General features: G+C 35.2%; 2 long non-coding RNA genes across 8 annotated transcripts; one reads left to right on the forward strand and one right to left on the reverse strand.

Annotated features, from left to right (window-relative positions):
* Positions 1–239: 239 nt before the first annotated feature.
* Positions 240–4,634, forward strand: LOC130591009 (uncharacterized). Of its 2 annotated transcripts, none has more exons than XR_008968886.1 (3): positions 240–332; positions 1,487–1,599; positions 3,678–4,634. It is a non-coding gene; the product is annotated as an uncharacterized LOC130591009 (long non-coding RNA). The 2 variants fall into 2 exon arrangements; XR_008968885.1 differs by lacking the exon at positions 240–332 and adding an exon at positions 446–516.
* Positions 4,635–6,644: 2,010 nt separating this feature from the next.
* Positions 6,645–12,580, reverse strand: LOC125497035 (uncharacterized). Of its 6 annotated transcripts, none has more exons than XR_007273560.2 (4): positions 12,234–12,580; positions 12,059–12,102; positions 10,602–11,101; positions 6,645–7,163 (listed from the first exon to the last, which is right to left on the reverse strand). It is a non-coding gene; the product is annotated as an uncharacterized LOC125497035 (long non-coding RNA). The 6 variants fall into 6 exon arrangements; XR_007273562.2 differs by having other exon boundaries at positions 10,602–10,691; positions 12,234–12,576; XR_007273563.2 differs by having other exon boundaries at positions 10,602–10,651; positions 12,234–12,571.
* Positions 12,581–16,154: the final 3,574 nt, after the last annotated feature.

Consider the following 16,154-nt stretch of genomic DNA (forward strand, 5'->3'; position numbering starts at 1 on the left):
GACTGATTGTTGACATTGCAGGATAGAAAAAACTTTAGATAGTTTCCCAACTGTATACATGATACATGATAACTAAGGGAGAACGTCTGCTACGTAATAGAAAGGGCTAATAGTAATGGAATGCTATTACATGTGGACTCCTTTTCTTACTAGATCTTGTTCCACAATTGCTTTGCTTAATTTTATATCATTTTGTTTCTTAGCTGATTTATGCTATTAATTACTTTATGTATTTGGCTTCTAGGGTGAGCAACTGCCAGTCCATAAAATGGCTGCCTTATCAGTCTGCCTTCTCGGACATGGTTCATCAGCCTCGACCTCGTAAATTGTTGGTTAGTCTTATAAGTAGTTTGTATTTTTGTAAGCCTTAAAATTGTAAGCCTTAAATGTTCATTGGTTAGTCTTATAAGTACTTTACCCCTCCACGTTTCCACTGATAAGGCAGCCATAAAATGGCTGCCTTATCAGTCTGCCTTCTCGGACATGGTTTATCAGCCTCGACCTCGTAAATTGTTGGTTAGTCTTATAAGTAGTTTGTATTTTTGTAAGCCTTAAAATTGTAAGCCTTAAATGTTCATTGGTTAGTCTTATAAGTACTTTGCCCCTCCACGTTTCCACTGCTTCTTTCTCTTTTCCGCCGCAATACTTGTCTACCTCTTGATGTTATTCTCTCTTCCTAATTCTTTAATTACATGTGACTTAATTAATGGCTTTTGGGGTTTCATTTTCTGAGTTCACCTACCTAGGCTTCAAGTATCTAAATTTTCAGTTTCCGAATATTCAGTTTTGATAATTGGTGGCTGAATTTTTTTATTTCATAAATGTATTGAAATGCTCTTGCTTGAATTCATGTATACCATATATGTGTTCATGGATGTGTCCTGGAATTTATTTGTTTAGCTAATTTTGGTGGTTTAGTTGATATTATAGTGATTTATTGGTTGCTTTTCTTTCGAACTTTTGTAGGGTCTTTGTTGCTATTATTTTGGGATGGGTTTGGGTTGTGTGTTACTGTTGTAGTTTTTGTTGCAAATTTGATTATTGTTGATTGTTGTTGTTGCTGCGTTTTTAACTATGTTGTTGATGGTTGATGTTTTTCATTGGTAAGTTGTCACTAAATACATTGAGAAATTTGATAATAGAACTCTTCCTAATTTTCTATGACAAGGATTACAATTCTCATAATCAGCCAAAATTGAAACAATATATGAATTCAGATTCAATTCAAATGAATCAAAGCTATACCTGGAACAAAGTTACCAAACTCCATAATCTAAGGCAAGAATTTTAATTTCCAGTTATTGTGATTAAAACTAGGCTATTCCATTTCTGGCTTGAATTAATTATTTTAGACCTTTTGTTATTGATTTTATGTACTGTTAGTAGTAATCTTGTGGTGTTTTAAAATTGCTTTTTTGCCCTGGCTTTGTATGTGTTGCTTTATCTTCTAAAAATACAATTAATTCGTGACTTTTTTTTTTTGCAGACATAATTTACAGATTTTTCTCTTCACTTGGATGGAACCTCTTTAGGGTTTTGTGAGAACAAGCTTCCAAGATATCTGATGGCGGACGATGAATACGACGATTTGGAGATGGGGTAAGTTTTAATTTCGAATAATATGGAAGAAACTGATGTCCCTCTTTCCATAGATCTAAAGTGAGTCCTATCTGTAGATACTCGCTTCGTTCCGAATTAATTGTCACGTTGATAATGTAATTTGGACCCGATAACTTGACAACTAAATCCAAATCCATACCCATTAAAAAGTGAGGAATGCTTCTACTGTAGCTTTTATATAGCAGATCTTAATGTTTGATTTAGAGTGTCTAAAAGTCATACTTCCAACAGCTCATACATCACATGTTGCTTTGTCTTGTTGAGATAAGATTGGAATTTGGTTACATTTGAGGAATTAATTGAGGTGACGATAATATATAAGTCTCAATTAATGTAAAATTTGTTTTTGCAATGTGGTTGATAATATGAACCAAATTTTTCTTTTCCACTAATGTACTTGTATAGAGAATGTCAATATTAGGAATTGTGTAGTTGCATTCTTTTCCAGCCATGAAGTCATATCAACCACTATGTAAGAAAAATTACATGTTGTGACATTGATTAGCAAAAATATGGCATTTGTGGCAGATTTCCCTTAAGTCTCATTGTTTGTTAAAGTAGCCCCCCTTAACTTTAAGGGTAGCAATTTGGTCCCATTAATTGTATCCATTGTAAAATTCACCACTAATTTGACAAATTTAGTCAAAATCTCACCGTAGGCCGTGGATCATGACGTGACACATAAGATATTAGAAAAGAATATTTTTGTTCAAACATTTTCTATTAATTTAGTTTTTAATACTCCATACGTACAATGTAGTATACTATGCATTAATGTTATGGTAGAATATTAATGTGGTCAATGTTATAAGGAAACAAAAAAATTCTGTGTGTGCTGGGGTGAGAAGAGGGGGGGGGGCTAAAATGATGGTTATTTGCAGGTAAAATGATGGCCTTTGTGAGCTTGTAGCTGTGCTCTCCAAGCTTGACCATAGTAGGAAAGGATCAGAAATGAACTTTTCATCAAATGCACGAGGAATTACGGGGTTTGTTGTAGGGAGAAGTCTAGACTAGCATTCAATTTAGAATGCAGCCCACGCCTTTTCATTCAACCCAATACCAAGCTGGTGTTTGTTTGCTATAGAAGAGGTTGCGAATGTCACGGTGCAACTCATACCAGGACAGGGGCCCTCTTTAATTGTTTATCACCAATAACCCACAGTAATACCCTGCTCAAACCTTTTACTAGCATCATCATTTCCATTCCTCATCAATGAACTTGGAGATAATGAGCCACAAGACATGACTAGGCATACTGACTAAAGCAAGAACACACTATTTCAGCAACCTGGCGCAAAACAAAACTCTGGTAGTCTAATCTAAGCATCTCTCCGTAGTATAGCAAACATCAATTAAGATCCTGGAAGAGTAGATAAAAACAGCTGGTGGTCAGAGGTAAGGAAACAAGAAACATACCATATTGAAGCACATCAACAGTCAGCACAAGACCTATTTTAAAAGAATTTGAGCGATTGTATAATGTGTATGAATCAGAATTCAGAACACGATAACTTCTTACCTCATCATATACTAAGAGCAATCCAGCTTCATCACAAGCAGCACACAGTGACTGCAGGAATTCCTTGGTGGCACTATGTATGTCGGCTTCACCTTGAACAGGTTCAACAAAAACAGCAGCCACTTTACCACTCAGTTCAGTTCTCTGGCAGCTTCTGAATTTCCATATTCAATAAAAGTAACTCCAGGCATGAGTGGCTCGAAAGGCGACCAAATTTTGTTCTTCTCCTTTCGTGTAGTTGGATTTTTTTTATGCAAGAGCAACCTTAAGAGAACACCTTTTCAAGTGACATGTGATCTTTAGGGGAAAGCATAATTCCGTGCTAAGCCAGCCGGCAGCCAGCATAATTGCACTCTCTTTATAAAAATTAAAGTCCTTGGCCATTTAGCCCTGAAAGGACATAATAGACGCCATTAATACACTACGTATACCATTATATGCTGTGTGCATTTTTCGTAAGCAGTTATTGACAAAGTTGACATGCATCTCTATTGTGAACTTGATTTGTGATCTAAAACTGGATTTGGCACTATTGCAGGATTGATGAGAACATGGAGGATACTCTTGCAAATGTTGAAGGGGCGCAGAACCAGTTGACCAGGTATCTTAGCAGTATATCCTCAAACAGATGGCTGATGATCAAGATATTCTTTGTATTGATTGTATTTCAGATGTTCTTCCTATTTTTCGTTGCGTAAATGTCATTCAAGAACCTTTTTTGCTATTGTATATACATTGAGAAAAAATTTATATGAAAAATAAAGTAAATTGCTATTGTAGATTCGGCTCGATCGAACTTCATTTTAGATTGCTTTTTTTTCATTTTTTTTCCCCTGGTGGAAGAGGAGAGTGGCAGCTAAGTTTAAGTGTTGGATTGAAATAGGTTAATTTTTTTGGCAAAACAATATGTAATATCTCTTGATTGTTGTAAGCATTACTAGATGGTACTTCTAGATGACAGATTCTGTTAGCTCTTCTTTTCTCTTGGTTTTCGCCATCACGTTATTCATTATTTGATTTATGAGAATGTAAAATTGATTCAGTGGATAATATACCTACAAGAATTAGAGAAAATATATTTTATTTATGAGCTCGATTTCATTATTTATTTATATCTATTTCAAGTGGGTAGATCATCGATTATGTATGAAAAGCTTTTTTCAACATGGGGGGGTGAGATGGGATGGATTTTACCCCCTTGAGGGACCGCACTTATCACCGAAGATGTTACGAAGCCTAGAAATGATGCTACGAAGCCTAGCAATGATGCTACTACATCACCCAACCAAGAGACCCTTTGCTTATTATTTTGCTGTAAAGTCTAATGGTACATGTCAACAGTATGGCCCTTATAGTTAATCATCACATAATATGAACTAATCTCTTTTGCTAATAGGCGTAATTGAGTTTTTGCAACAGATATAACAATGACTCAAGGACATTTTAGATGATGCGAACAATCCTGCACGTGTTTTGTAACCAAAAAATAGCTTGCACTGACAAGAGTTATATGAATTTATGCTATGCTATCTAATTACTTTATCTTCCTAATTACCAAGTCACATGCTTTGGTTTGCTTAAATCAATTTTGCTAATACTTGCATTTAGTTATTCACCACCATTTTTGCTACCTTAGGGGCTTGCACTAACAAGGCTTATATGCATATGTGCTATGCGCAATCGCTACATGTTGCAATTATTAAAGAACGAGGAAAATATTACATTAACTAATATAATTAAGATATTCTGTCCAAAATAATAACACTATAAATTTTAGGGAATTCCCATTTGTAACCTTGTAGTTTTTCGGTTTTCCAATGGTGATCCTGTGATTTTCAGATTTCCAAAAATGACCTTGTACTCTTGTTAAATTCTCAATTATGACTTTTTCCGATAAATCTAACTGTTAAACCAATGCATGCAAATTGAGATATTTATTGGTTGCAAATTGAGGCGAATCTGATCATTTTTTTGCAAATCCCGACCTCAAATTTGACCCAAAAAGAGCTCAAATGACCCCCCTAAACCTTGACAGAGCCATTTTTTCAAAATAATTTGCGTTTCACAAATTTTTCGCTTTACGTGCATTATTTTGTGAGCAAAAAAAATAGCCTGATCAAGATTTTGGGGGTCAATCTAGCCCTTTATGAGTCAAATTTGAGATCGAAATTTGCAAAAGAATTAGATGCCCCTCAATTTGAATTCCACAAACATTTCGATATGCGTTTATTGAATTAACGATTAGATATAACGGAAATTTAACGGAAAAGGTCACGTTTGGGAACTCAACAAGAATACAAAGTCATGTTTGGGAATTTGAAAACTAAAGGGGTTATCATTGGGAAACCGAAAAATTATAAAGTTACCAATTGAAATTTCCTTAAATTTTAATAATTAAATTTTGCTACCTTGGGGGACCGTGCGCGCTAGCGCACGGGCCAACAACTAGTGATAAAAAAACAAAGGGAGTACCATTTTAGAATGATATTCTTAAAAAAAAGAAAATCTCAGAAAAATAAAATTCCTGCATATGGAATTCCATAGGACTTTTACCACAATTTATTGCCTAACATGTTGAAAAACATCCAATGTACACAGGAATATATACAGAGAAGTGATGGACATTGATTGAGTGACCCTAGGGGTTGCCAACCCTCTTATTATTGAATTTTCATTGGTTAGGAATACATTAAAACATTATTTTTATATCTCTTCTCTCCTCATTTAGTACATACATATTACTCCCTCCGTCCCATAATATAGTGTTTGTTTCTTTTTTACACGGTCTCCAAGATGTAACTTTGACCTTTAATATCTTCAATTTCGTATTAATAAAAAATATAAAAAGTTTATATTATGAAACTACACATTAAGATGAATCTAACAAGATCCCACATGATTATGTTTTTTATATATACAAATGAGAATATTCGGTCAAAGATTTTAAAGTTTGGTCCATGAAAAATGAAATAGGCACTATATTATGGGACGGAGGGAGTAATATTTTATTCTAATGTATCTAAGAGGGTTGGCAACCCTAAGGGTTACTCAAACATTTTCCAGAAGTGATTATTCAACCATAAAGAATGTCATTATCTAGAGGACTTGACCATATTTGTAAAAAAGAGAATTAAAGATCATGAATATTAATATATTATACGGAGATATAAATTTCAACCAATTTCCGTGTGAAGCACTATCTGAACTCCAAACAACATGAACAATCAACATTCAACAGAAGAAGACCCAATACGTGTAATTATGTAAAGACTTGAAGTTACTAAAGAAACAGGAAACCACATAGCAGAGTAACATCAGAAAAAGATAAAGTTGGTGATTCAACGTGATTCACAAGCAATTGAAAAAAGAATTTGTCTTGTAAAAGATCGTCTACTTTTAAATTAAAATTAATATTTGAACCGGATTGATACTTTTTTTGCAAACTTGATATGCATTATTTACATTCCCATTAAAATATATTAAGGAAAACTCAACATTTAAAAGGTACAAATATAATAATGTGTCATTTATGCATTTCCCATTAGAATAAAATATTACCTTATCTGGACAACTAAATAAGAATAAGTACCAAAAAATAGGAGAAAAATACAAAAGTGAAGAAATTACAAACAATGAACTTTCTAGTTTTTGCCGCATTTCCTACGAAGAACATTTAAGGGCCAAGTACTTGAATCAAACACGAGTCTTTGTCATTTCTAGTGTCGGACTCGGCTATTACATACTAAAATATGCACCAGATAAAGTGGGTATACAAATGTCAGATTGTCAAGGATCTAACGCATACACCGACACAAATTAAGAGTTTGGGTAACATAACAAGGTTTGACCAAATATTTCAGGTGAGACCGTAGTCTCAAAAGATGGTGTGTCACAAAGACCTGCAGTACACATATTGAGGCGTCATTTCGAGTGTCCAACATATATTGAGGCGTCTCCGACGTTTGTTAATGTGCAAAACGTTTCGGACACAGAACACTCCACCCGCATGAAGTGTTCATGCAACCTAAGTTACAATAAGAAGAATACATAGACATCACTCATATGAAATAGCATTATGGTCAGTCAGCATAAATTATTGAAGCTTGTCGTTCTCTTGCTAGAAACCACATAACTTTGGTTTATAAACAGAATTATGGAATTTGTCCCTTAAGTTTCTCAGAAATTAATAATTCTCGCATCACTTCTACAGTGGCTTCACATTTAAAACAACATAAGGTCCTTCCAAGAGGAAAAAGTTACAATTTGGTAAAACTAAAAGTAATAAATTAATCTCTCTACTTTGAAAGTAAGGTATTCCCAGAATTCATTGTAGTGGTTAGGAGTTCAGACTATATTACATTGACTAGTAGCCACTACGATTGATAGAGTGGTTCAAACATAGTTTTTAAGATTCAAGTCGAGCCATTTTTACAACCAAAAAAACTACAGCAGCTCAAATAAGTTTATAAGCAATGGCCTGGCCTGCTTGCATCCTCTCCTTGTTATTGACAATACTACTAGTACTCGTACAATCATCATCTATTTCTGCCCAAAATACAGGCAATATCCCAGTTGGCCGATCTCTCTCAGCCACTAACAGCTCTTCATGGCTTTCCTCATCAGGCGATTTTGCCTTTGGCTTTTCAAAATTTCCTAATAGTACAAGTCTCTTCTTGCTTGCCATCTGGTACGCAAAAATTCCTGACACCATAGTTTGGTACGGCAATGATGGCAATCCTGTTCCCCAAGGATCATCAGTTAAGATAACTGCTGACGAGGGCCTAGTTCTCAGTGACCCTCAAGGAAACAAATTGTGGGACACCTCTGATGAACTTAGCGATGGTGGTGATGTGAGCTACGGTTTCATGAATGATACAGGGAATTTCGCTCTTAAGAGAAGCAACAACGATAATTCAGTTTGGCAGAGCTTTAACTATCCCACAGACACCTTGCTTCCTAGTCAGTTTATGGATATAACTGGGGTAGTTAACTCTCGGCGATCAGAAACTAATTTCACAAAGGGGATGTTTCAGTTACGTCTGATCCCTGATGGAAACCTAGTTCTTAATAACAGGGAGTTAGTAACCGGCTTTGCTTATGGTGCTTACTATACTAGTGGCACCAATGACCCAGCAAACTCAGTTCAGAAATTGATCTACAATGAGTCTGGGTACATGTACTTACTGAGAGAGGATGGCTCAAGGTATGATCTCTTACCACAAAACAAGATGCACCCATCAGAGAAGTATTATCAAAGAGCAACTTTGAATTTTGATGGGATTTTAATATGGTATTATATCCTAAAATCTTCCATAAGCAATGGTTGGTTCATGGCTCAGGCATTACCTGACAACATATGTATGACCAACAGATCACCCGATCCAGACTTAGGCAGCGGAAGTTGTGGGTTTAACAGCATTTGTAGCCATGGGGATAACAAAAGGCCAACATGCACATGCCCACAAGGTTACTCTCTCCTTGATCCGGGTGATCAATATAGCAGCTGTAAACCCGATTTTAAGCTAGATGGCTGCGAACGATATGCAGAGAAAGCCATGAAGGGTGCGTACAAGTTAATACGCCTTCCAATAACTGATTGGCCATTCAATGATTATGAAAGGCTTGATCCTTCGAACGAAGAGGATTGCAAGAATTCTTGTTTGAAGGACTGCTTCTGTGCTGCTGCCAATTTCAACGATAATGGTTGTTCCAAGAAGAAGGCACCACTATCCAATGGAAGAAAAGACACCACAGTACGCAGGACCACTTGGATAAAGGTAGGAAATCTAAACTATACCAATGATTTATTCAAACCTAATGTTTCATTTCCACCTCCAAGTACAAAAAACAAGGTAAAACTGTTAAGTAAAGTTCTGTTTGGTGGCTCGATATCTGTTAATATACTTCTTTTAAGTGCCATCGGTCTGGGAATCTTCTTCATATATCATAAGAAGCAATTGAAGGTGTTTGATGTGGGTCAAACAGTTAGACAGAGGGAGTACAGTAACATCCATTGTTTCGGATACCAAGAGCTCAATGAGGCGACAAATGAGTTCAAGGAAGAGTTGGGAAGAGGGTCATTTGGTATAGTTTACAAGGGTATGATCAATAAAGGAGATACTCCAGTTTACGTTGCTGTCAAAAAATTAGATCGAATATCAAGTGATACTGATAAGGAGTTCAAAACTGAGGTTAATGTGATTGGCCGGACACATCACAAGAATCTAGTTCAGCTTGTAGGATTTTGCAAGGAACAGGATCAACGGTTGTTAGTCTATGAATATATGAGCAATGGTAGCTTAGCAGATTACCTTTTCGGAGATTCGAGGCCAAGATGGGTAGACAGAGTTCAAATTGCTCAAGGGATATCAAAGGGGCTCTTGTACTTGCATGAGGAGTGCAGCACCCAGATCATTCATTGTGATATAAAGCCCCAAAATATAATCCTAGATGAATATCAGAATGCTCGTATTTCTGATTTTGGGTTGGCAAAGCTTTTGGTTCTAAACCAAACCCATACAAATACAGCAATCCGAGGGACAAAAGGGTATGTTGCTCCTGAATGGTTTAGAAACAAGCCAGTTACAGTGAAGGTAGACGTCTATAGCTTTGGGGTTTTGTTATTGGAGATCATATGTTGTAGAAAAAGTGTATGCATGAAACTCATTGAGGAGGAAGCAGCTATTTTGACGGATTGGGCATTTGATTGCTACCAAACTAACAGATTAGATTCGCTTGTTAATGATGATATGGAGGCCCTCAATGACATAGCAAAGTTGAAGAGGTTTGTGACAATTGCCCTTTGGTGTATCCAAGAAGACCCAAGTTTACGACCAACAATGCGAATGGTCACACAAATGCTAGAAGGCCTTGCTGAAGTACCTAATAACCCTCCTGGTCCAACCTCATTTTCAGTTACTACACAATCTTAAACTAGCTGGTCTTCTGATCACTTGCAATTTGGGTTTACCTTATTGATAATCTGGCAATGTAGCCATCAGCCTTCTAGTACCAAATTTAAAAAATAAACGTGAATTTAGTTTTAAGGTGTAATTGTTGTATAATTTTGCTATCAGAAATATATCAAGCATTTTTACAGATTATGTAGGCACCATCGATGTTGTTGGAGTGCTATCCATAAGTTTAATTTTTACACCGAGACAATTGAAAGCTAAAAAACTAATGATTTGATGTGATCTAAACCAAATATATCAGCTTGCTTATCCCAACCAAAACTCTGGTTATTTAAGCAGCAACACCTATAATATGAAGCAATTGGAGATAGTAAAGATAGCCCCAAACTCCCAACTCCAAAACAATAATGTTTACGGAAGTTCTCTTTCTACCTCTACCATATCTGATTTCTCTATATTGTCCTAACTCCTAACCTATAATATACTGGACAATATTTTTGTATCAGAAAATTAAGATCATGAAAGAAAAACATAACTGCAAGACTTACGGGTGAAAGTTTCATCGAAAATCTACTGGCATGAAAGTTCTTCTGATATCCTGCTTCATATCAATACAGAACATGACACAAGCTGGTCATCTGAACCATACACATATCAGCACAAGGTTATCAATACGCGTAAGGCATCACATATTGAAAGTCTATTGAAAACATCTGATACTCAAGAAAAAGGAACAATAGTGAATTGTATCATTACCAGTGACAATTTTGTCAGCAGCTGCTCCACTAGTTGCATTTTCTCTTATATTACACCAGCGGTGGTGGTGGTGGTGGTGGTGGTAAAAGAACTTTTCGGTCAAACTCGCATTTATTTACTTATCTATTACTCAATGGTACTAAATTTAAGAGAGGATAGAAGCAAAGTAAACAAGTCCGCCATATGTGACATACTATATCACTATAGTTACCATGATAGTCACGTAATATAGTAGACTCTTCTTGTGGCTTCAAAGACGTTCCAAAACATGTAAACAACCACGTTTCTTCTCCTAATATACAAGCATACACAAAAGCTCATCATGAACACTTAAGCAACCAACCAAATTGTGTACGGATAAAATACTAAATTCTCCCCTATCCCAAATTAGTACTCCTAGTCGCATATAAATTTTTAGGTTTTTTCAGAATAAGTGGTCACATGATATTTCTATTGTTTATGATTCAATTTACTAACAGTTTAATATAGCACACATAAACTAAGTAACAAACAAGCAGAAATAACATACTAGCTTCATTCCTTCGTTTCTAAATGCATGCAACACTTCCTGTCTACACGCTATACTGCACTACTTTGTTCCTCAATAATTTTAAGAATGTATCAACAAAAAAGTAAATATTATGAAAGTATGCATCAAGAGGAATCAAATACATGTGATAAGGTGGGGAGATGAATAGTGGTTACTATGCAAATGTTGTACGAATTTCAGCTATAAGAAATAGAGGAAGTAAGTATTATTGCTGACAATTAATTTGGAACGGAGGGAGTATCATTGAATACTCACTATTCTAAACAATAATACAAATTTAAATGATTTCATAAGTCACAAACGGATCATAATGAACTAGTACCTCGGCTCCAGCCTCCAGGCTCCAATACACGGGTGCTCAAGATAGAAGAAAGAGAAACAACACGGTATACTTAGGATGCGCAACTAATATCTACTCTCTAGCCAAATTTTTCCTAAGATAAAAGCTTAAAATGATGGTTGAGGTCCCAAAAATAAAATGTGTGGATGAGATTCAAATTCGTGACCTTTTTGTCACGCTGGCTCTTTGATTGAATGATTGATACTATGTCAAAGGACCAACTCAACCAAAAGGCAGATGGTTGAGGTTCAAGGATAGATCTATACTCGATCAAGAAACCCGTAATATAATGTGTAATATCTTAATTCTTAGCAATATAAACCTGTCGTTGTCAAAAAAAAAAATACTAAGTTACTAACCTTCTTCTTCCTTATTCATCATCATCATGTTTCTGTTTTGAGTCCTAAAGAGAAAAGAAAAAACAGAAATTAAGCAGAAAAAATAAAGTGAAATAATTGTAAAACAAAGCAAAAATGGTGATTCTAATTTTATCAGAGATTCTATTAAGAATAAAAACTGTAAAGATAGACTTACATTTCTGCCAATTTTGTTGTCTGGCAAAGAAATTGGCCCGTATATTAGTATATATTACCGTTCGCGATTAGTGGAATTTCTTCAAACCGATCAAAGGTGAGAGGATGTGGAATACCAATGAAATCCTTGATATATATTCCTAATTTCCTACCTAATGGCTAACCTCTGCACAAATTTCTATCAGGTGTACCAGGAGCAAAGCTATTTTTTTTTTTTTTTTACTGATTGTTCATTTACCTCCAAATGAATATAATTACATAATAGCTAAGCTCCAAATGAGCAAATGAGAGAAAAAAAAATCCAAACCGGAGTTTTTTTTTTGGATAAATTAGAGAGGCACAAGGGTAGAAAACGTGACGATATTTTATTACAACCTCCCACGTATCAAATATCACCTTTTATAACTTTAACCAACTAAACTAGTTAACATCCCTCTAGTATCTTCTTTGTAGTAGTTATAATCTAGTTGGTTGGTCAAAGGTTAAAAATATGTACATGAATAGAACACTTCATTTATTTCATATTAGAATTTTTTGCACGCGATACGTGCTTGAATTTTTTCGAAACAGAAATTCGATTTTCTTCGGCGGAAGAGTCAAAATTTGAACATTAGACATACGAAGTATAATAGTTTTTAATTGCAAAATTTGATTGGTTTAGTTTCTGTCACTTAAGTCTCTCACCATTCTTTTTGTTTTTTTTTTTTTTTTTACTTTTCAAAGTTAAAATTCTATGAACAAAATAGAAATTTTATTGAATATATTTATGATTTCTAATATTAAAATTTTTTAGTTGATTTTTGAATTAAGTATAGTACTTCATAAATTGTAAGGAAAGTGGACACTTTGATTTCAAGTCAATTTTTTCATAGGCTGTAGTTTGTAAGTGAATTTTTGAATTTTTGTAAAGTTTCCTCATCTTAGTGATTTGCATAACGTAAATTATGCAATTTTATGATTTTAGTTGACTTGTGAGTGATTGTTATAATTATATTTTTGGTATTTTTGTTTGAAGCCCCCTTTGATTTGTAAGTGAATTTGTAATTTAGAATGGGAATGGGGTAACATAGTCTCTTTATTCGGGGGACACCATAGCTCCCCCGGCCCTTCCCTTATATAATAGAGATATGTTGTACTTTAATTCTTGAATGATATTTTACATAAACATTTTTACCTTGATAATTAATCTCTATTATATAATAGAAAAAGATAGGTCCAAATATATGTAAACGTTTCATTATATATAGGAAACATTATAAAAAAGCAAATATTTTTTTTCCTTGTCTAACTTCTAAATTTCGATTTCACTACAAATACAACTCTATTTTTTTTTTATCATGACTCACCATTAATTGTGAATTGTTCTTGAGAATAGTGATTTGTAAGTAATTTTTGTAAATGTTTTTGTATGTATTGACATTCTAGGTTATTAGTTTTAGTTACTATGTTAATTTTAAGTTTTAACAAAGTTTCCTGATTATTTGAGTGATTTGCGTGATTTTTAAAACGTGATTTTCTCAATTGTATGAGTGATCTGTAAAGTTTCTTCTTTCAATTGATTTGTGAGTGAGTGTTGTAAATTAATTTTCGGCAGTTTTCTTTGAGTGTCGATTTTGATTTTGACATTCCTTTTGTAATTTAGAAAGGAAAGGGGGCAAAATAGACATTTCAAAAGAGGACACAATTGCTCCCCCCTTCCCTTATATAATAGAGATTACTTGAAATATTTCTTCGGACACGCTTGTCGATGATCAAGTTTAATCATGAATATTATAATTTCTTAGAAGTAAAAATTATAAAAATTTCATATTCTGAAACTAAATGTTGAGGTGATCAATCTAACAAGATCTTACTAATTAATCGGTTTTTCATAGGTACCCCTGAGGTTTCTTAATATTCACCTGGTACAACTCGCGTTTTCCAAAATTCACCAGTTGCCCCTGTGGTTTTGAAAAATTTCTAACGTGACCCTACCGTGAACTTTTCGTTCAATATGACCCTAAAAAACTTAATTAACCCTAATTTCTAACCTTACCCTAACCCCTAACCTTCCTGTCACCCCCTCCCAGCCCCTCCCCCACCCCCTGCGCAACGCCTCCCTCACCCTCACTCCCACCCCCACCCCCGCACAACGCCTCTCTCACCCTTCACAGCCCCTCCCCCACCCCTCACAGCCCCCAGCGAGATTTCCCCTCCCATCTCCAAAAATCAACAGGGGTGGGGAGCGAAATTCGACAGGGGTGGGGGTGGGGAGCGAAATTCGACGGGGTGGGAGGGAGGGGAAATCAACGCTGCGAGGGGTGGGGGCTACTGGGGTGTGGAAGGGGGTCAGTGGTGGAGGGAGGGTGGGGAGTGGTTGTGTCGGTGGTTAGGGTTGCGACATTGAAAAGGAAAAGCTAGGTTTGGGTGCTGCGACTGCTAGGTGGTGGTGCTGGGTTGACGGTGAGGTGGGGTTGGGGTTGTTGTTAGTGTTGCCACTGCTGGATAGGGGGCTGCAAGGGTGGGGTGAAGAGAGGTGGTGGGGGTTGGGTGGTTGGACATTAGGGGGGATGGGGTTAGGGAGAGAGATAAGTTAATTAGGTTTTCAAAGTATTAATTAGGTTTAATTAGAGTTAACTATGATTAATTAGGTTAATTAAGGGTTCATTTGGTTGATTTAACCTTAATGACTAACGGAGTTGACGGTCGTTAGTCATTAAGAGTATTCTGAGTATTTTTCAAAACCTTAGGGGCACCAGGTGAATTGTTGAAAAGGCGAGGGTACCAGATGAATACTGTGAAACCGGGGGTGGGTACCTGGTGACAAAACATTATATTTTCCTTATATAGAATTTACAAATTATGTTCAAAAGATGTGTGTGAAACTGTGAATAGTGGAAAAGCCAAAACGTTTCAAGCATTTTGATACAGTGGAAATATACGAAAAAAAAAGAATTTATACAAACATATTAAAAACCGTTTCTATCAAAGGAACGGTGCCACGTGGCACTCTTCTCAAGATTCGAATACACATGCTTATAATCTCAATAAAAAATATTAACAATGTGTAGTTACTAGGATTCAAACACACAACCATTGAAATAAAATGTGAGAGTTTAACCACTAATCCAATACAATTTCAATGCTTAAAGTTTCAAAGTAAAACATTATAAAGTCTCATAATTATATGTAATTATAAAATCATGTAGACAAGGTTTTTGATCTTAAACCCTCTTATTAACTAATAACATTTTTTTACGCGAATCACATTGAAATTATTACTTTTATCCCCAGGCCAGTTCCTCATAAGTTTTATTTTTAACAACTTATAATGCCATAATGTCCATTTTTCAATTTCGTACTAGACAAAATATTGCGAAAAGTTGAGAGAATCAAAAATGAAATTTATGAATAATATATTTAATAATTATAACTGACCCGGGGCATCGTCCGGGGTAAAATACTAGTAAATATATTAAAAGGCGTGTATAAATAAGAAGTTGTGTCACGTGGCGCTCTTCCTAGGGAGTTTTAGTTCATATAACCCATGTACAATCATTTTTTTTTGAAATTGCGTAGTATAGGGTTTGATCTCACGTACATATACTAAAGTCTTAACCACTAGACTAAGTTGTATTTAGTGTTATTATTATAAAGTATTATATTTAAAATGAAATTTTTTCTTACCTGGAGCATAGCGCGGGCCTAATAACTAGTTAAACAACCAAAAGTTGTTCAAGGGAAAAACAATTTTGTTTTTCTTAATCATGAATGAATAATGAACCTTTGTTCAATGATTTGGAAATCCAAACGGTTTATGAATTTGGTTCACCCATGAATCATTACCAAATACCAAGTGTCGAATCTGTATGGTCCAAAAAAAGAAATATACTCATCTTTAAAATATTTATATTAAAACATATATTTTGAAAAAAAAACCATC

The sequence above is a fragment of the Beta vulgaris genome, chromosome 4 (assembly GCF_026745355.1).
Source record: "Beta vulgaris subsp. vulgaris cultivar EL10 chromosome 4, EL10.2, whole genome shotgun sequence".
In the NCBI taxonomy this organism is placed as follows: Eukaryota; Viridiplantae; Streptophyta; class Magnoliopsida; order Caryophyllales; family Amaranthaceae; genus Beta; species Beta vulgaris.